The sequence below is a fragment of the Garra rufa genome, chromosome 2, assembly GCF_049309525.1.
Source record: "Garra rufa chromosome 2, GarRuf1.0, whole genome shotgun sequence".
Taxonomy (NCBI): Eukaryota; Metazoa; Chordata; class Actinopteri; order Cypriniformes; family Cyprinidae; genus Garra; species Garra rufa.
Genome location: NC_133362.1, coordinates 51654042 through 51659041, shown reverse-complemented (window position 1 = coordinate 51659041; position 5000 = coordinate 51654042). Strand labels below are relative to the sequence as shown.

The following is a 5000-nucleotide window of genomic DNA, read 5'->3' as shown; positions in this document are numbered from 1 at the left end:
AGAGTGTTTGCTATGCTGCCCCTTCATGAATGTTTCGTTGCTTGTGGTGGGCTGTTTTCCCCTTTAGGAGTTTTATGCTAGGCGATTTCAGTAAAGCGGTAGCCAGTTCATTGTTTTTTCAGCCAACTTTGAGGTTGACAACGGGACAGAGGACGTCGGGGCCGCCGTAGTCGTGGCCGAGTGGTTAAGGCGATGGACTAGAAATCCATTGGGGTCTCCCCGCACAGGTTCGAATCCTGCCGACTACGCTCTTCGCCGGTGCTGAGGAGAAGTGGCCGGGCCCTTTTCTTCCGTGTCCCTAGCACGGATTTGTGTGCCCTCTCTCCACGGTAATAAAAAGCGCCGCTAGTCCTTTTTTTTTCAATTCGGACGGCCGGCACCACCAGATGTGAGCCAGTGGGGCGCCGTGATCGTATAGTGGAGAGTACTCTGCGTTGTGGCCGCAGCAACCCCGGTTCGAATCCGGGTCACGGCAGGCTTTTTGTTCACTGAGCTCCTTTCTGCCACCTCCATTTTTCGTACGAGTGCGGTGCCAGTTAAACTATACCAACAACGCAGTCAGCAGAGGCTGGCTTTCGGGGTCAACAAAGAAGGCTCGAAGCGCACGAGTCACTGATAGGGCCAAAAGAGCTAAAAGCCATCTTTGTTTGAGCCCGTCCAGAGTTTTTCTCGCGTCATGGACGAGAGAGCGCTGTCTTTCCATGCTGGCTAAAGAAATTTGAAGCTGCGAAGCTGGAAGCGCAAAGGCTGCAAACACAGACCATGACGAGGCGCGCTTCGTTCCACTGCACGCTGGCGGGTGGCCAGATTGACTCTGCTCTTGACACTCTAGTGTAGCTCTGCTGTGAGCAGAGCCCCCAAAAATACAGGTCACTCGCAAAGGTTCCCCTCCACGGAAATCTTTAGTAAAAGGCGAAAGATTTATGCGCTGATGACGAGAAACTCGAGATGTGTCTCTATGCCCTTGGACCTGTGCGCTCACTGTGGTAAACCACTACGCTCACCAAGGGTAATCTAGGGTGCCGACACCTGACAACATGATTTTCGTCACCCCCCTCACTCCAAATGGGAGAAGTAAAAGTTATGAAAGTCCCTTCCCTCACCCAGTATTCACAAACACGATCAAGGTAATGTCATCTCTTTTTTCATGCCCCCGTATTAGAGGCCAAAAAAAATATTAAATGAAATAAAGCGGTCCAAATAATGACCCACTGTAATGTGTAGCATTCAAGATATTGAGAGACTTTAGCTCGTGGCGGGTCAATCTGGTATTTCGTGGAGTAGGGGCTCGTTTTGGCAAGTTGGGTGCAGTCGCGTGTGCTGGGAGCGAAGAACAGCAAGCGCAACTCTTCGTTAGTATGGTGGACAGTATCTCCCCCTGTCACGTGGAAGACTGGGGTTAGATTCCCCAACGAGGAGACCTAGTTCTTTGCTGCTGTTGAACGACTCATCCAAAAGCTTTTGGTGCAGACAGAGGTCACAGAAGGAGTTCTGCTTCGAGGTCAACCGCAGCCAAAAACTGTGCGTTGGCCGGGAATCGAACCCGGGTCAACTTCTTGGAAGGCAGCTATGCTCACCACAATACCACCAACGCAGGCGCTCAGTGCCAGATTTAAGCGGTCAGATAAGAATGCTCGAATCCGGGTCATGGCAGCCCTTTGTCGTTGAGCGACGGGGACGTCCAGCTTCTTTTTGCCAACTCACCCTTCAGTTTTGAATTTGAATTTATTAAAGGATAGCCCCTTGAGATGTAGCATCTCATTTTCAAGGGGGTCCCTGAACAAGCATAAACATAGGACACACATCATCAACAATACACTACATTACATTGTAGACATACATAACATGACAATACAATACACCAAATACAGACATCTTGCTCACACACTCCCACATATCACCCCCACCCCCATAATTTTAACAGAATAGAAATATTAAATAACATAGTAGGAATAACGAAATAACAAAATGGAGAAAGAAAGAATAACAATGGAAGAATCAATTAAGTAATTAACTAAAAACAAGAGCAGTTTGTTTTAAGATGTAAATATAGTGACCTCCTGAAACAATGTAAAGAGGTAATAGAACGCAAAGAAAGAGGGAGATTATTCCAATCAAATGGGGCTTTATATTGGAATGACCTTTTACCAACCTCTTTAGAGAGTCTAGGAACAAAGAAATAAGGGAAGTTAGTATGTCTAAGTGGGTATGGGGAGTTGTATGGAATCATAAGTTCTTTTAAATAAGGAGGACAATTCAAATAAATACATTTGAAAAGAAAATGGAACCAGTGAGATTGCCTTCTTAATTTGGGTTGTAGCCAGTTCAGAGAATCAAACATGAGGCAATGATGTGTTCTAAAAGGACATCTCAAAACAAATCTACATAAGGAATTAAATAATATAGTCAGAGATTTAAGGTGAGTGTCAGAGGTGTTTTGATAAACAACATCAACATAATCAATAAGTGGTAGTATCAGTTGTGTGATTAACCTTCTTCTGACATGAAATGTGAAACAGTTGATTGAACGGTAAAGTGAAGCGAGACAACCATATGCTTTTTTAACAATGTAATCAATGTGAGGTTTAAATGAGAGTTCGGGATCAATCCAAAGTCCAAGATATTTAAATGAGTCAACTTTGTCAACAGGGGATCCATCGGAAAAATAAATATGAAAATCAACTGACTGGGATTGAAGATGACGTATACTAAAAATCATACTACATGACTTCTTTTTGTTCAATACAAGTTTGTTCTTGCAGAACCAGTCTTGAGCCTTATCAAAATCGGACTGTAGAGAATTCTGGATCTGCACTATATTTGATTTAGAGGTGTATATGACAGTGTCATCGGCATATAAGTGGGTCTGACAGTTGGAGCAAATTTTAGGCAGATCATTAATAAATACAGAAAAAAGAAGCGGACCCAGTATGGAGCCTTGTGGAACACCCTTATCAATAGTTAAAAAGTCAGACTGATGACATTGAAAAACAACACATTGACGACGACCATGAAGATAAGCATTAAACCAGAGAAGAGCATTTTGATCAAGACCAATTGCAAAGAGTTTGTCAAGTAGCAGATAGTGGTCAACCAGATCAAATGCCTTAGATAAATCAATGAAAATTGCACCAGTAAAATTACCCTTATCAAAGGAGGTGAACACATCATTTGTAAATTTCAACAAGGCAGTGGTAGTAGAAAAATTTTGTCTGAATCCTGACTGAAAAGGTGATAGAATATTATTTGAGTTTAAGTACTGCGACAGCTGGTTAAAAATAAGCTTTTCAAAAGTTTTTGCAATTGTGCAAATAATAGAAATAGGGCGGTAATTATTTACATTAGATGGATCACCTCCTTTAAAAACGGGAGTGACCTTGGCACATTTCCAGATCGAGGGGATTGAACAGGTGGACAGAGACAAATTAAACAGGTCAGCAAGAGGATACATCAGGACATGTGCAGCAAGTTTAACAAATTTAGCTTCAAGGCCATCAGGACCAGCACTAGTGTTATCTCTCAATTGACGTAAAGCAAGAAAAACATCGTTGGGCAAGATCTTTTTAAAGGAAAATGAATGGTCAGAGAAGGTACTAAATGAGGGGCTGGCGGTCCAATAAGAATCAAAGTGAAAGGAATTACAGATGGAAGAAAAATGACGATTAAAGGCATGAGGAATAAGTGATGGGTCAGAGATAGTTTCATTATTAAGATGAATCTGAGGTAGAACATTTTTGTTATTTCTGTTGAGAACGAGGTTCAGTCGTTTCCAGAATTGTCTTGGATTGTAAAAATTTTGTGACAAGCTTTCCTTGTAATAATTAGACTTTGCGTTCCTGGTTTTGACTGTACATTCATTCCTAAGTGATCTGTAAGTGTCCCAATCGGTAGAGTCCTTAGATGCACGATATTTAGCCCATGCTTTATCCCTCTGCTTAAAAAGATTAAGGAGTTCTGAACTAATCCAAGGAAGGTGCATACCTTTTACTCTGACAGTCTTCATCGAAGCATGTTTCTCAATAACGGAGTTTATTTCGGAGTAAAAGAAGTTCCATGCTTCCTCAACGTAAGGAATTAACTTAAATCTATCCCAATTAATAGTAACCAAATCATGGATGAAATTATCTTCATTAATATGTTTACATTGTCTAAATATAATAGATTTAGGAGGAGAGCGTGGAACTTTTATTTTCCAGACACAGAATATAATAGAATGGTCACTTAAACAATCAGACATGACTCCAGACTTAGCTATTCTGTCAGGATTAGAGACCAGAATCCAGTCAAGCAGAGATGAGGATCTAAGGTCAACTCTAGTGGGTTCATTAATAAGTTGTGTGAGATGTACACTATCAAATAAGTTTCTGTCCATATGAGAGGAGCGATGAAGCCAGTTGCTGTTGAAGTCACCCAGAATAATGAATTCATTATGGCTCCCAAGAGAATTAATGGTAGATAAAATGCACATGGTAGAATCAGCAGGAACAGAGGGAGGCCTGTAAATATTACCAATTGTTAGCCGTTTGTTTTCATGAAAAATTATATTGATGAAAAGACATTCAAAATTTACTGGCTCAACAGAAGGACTGATATGGCAAGAAACTAAGTTTGATGCGACATAGGTTGCCACGCCTCCACCTCTAGAGGACCTATCAGCTCTATATAACACAAAATTTTCAATTTCTATCTCATCATCTGTGATGTTATCATGAAGCCATGTCTCAGAAATAGTAATGATGTTTGGTTTATGAAGAGTAACCCAGGCTCTTAATAAATCAATTTTTGAGACAAGACTCCGAATGTTTAGGTGAATAATCTTCAGTCCCTTCACTAAATCAATTGTATCTTATGGAAAAAATGACAGTTCAGGTGAAAAAAGTTTGAGTGGGGGAGATAAAGAGAGAGTGGGGAGCAAGAACAAGAATAGACAGAACACACACTTACAGACAGACATACAAACGCACACGCACAATGTAACGACACCATGAAAAGGTCTTAAC

General features: G+C 41.3%; 3 non-coding genes across 3 annotated transcripts; 2 read left to right on the top strand and 1 right to left on the bottom strand.

Annotated features, from left to right (window-relative positions):
• Nucleotides 1-166: 166 nt before the first annotated feature.
• On the top strand, nt 167-248 carry trnas-aga (transfer RNA serine (anticodon AGA)). The gene has a single exon. It is a non-coding gene; the product is annotated as a tRNA-Ser (tRNA).
• Nucleotides 249-403: 155 nt separating this feature from the next.
• Nucleotides 404-475, top strand: trnah-gug (transfer RNA histidin (anticodon GUG)). The gene has a single exon. It is a non-coding gene; the product is annotated as a tRNA-His (tRNA).
• Nucleotides 476-835: 360 nt separating this feature from the next.
• LOC141327287 (U5 spliceosomal RNA) lies at nt 836-950 on the bottom strand. Its single transcript, XR_012354591.1, has one exon. It is a non-coding gene; the product is annotated as a U5 spliceosomal RNA (small nuclear RNA).
• Between the last annotated feature and the right edge of the window lie 4050 nt (nt 951-5000).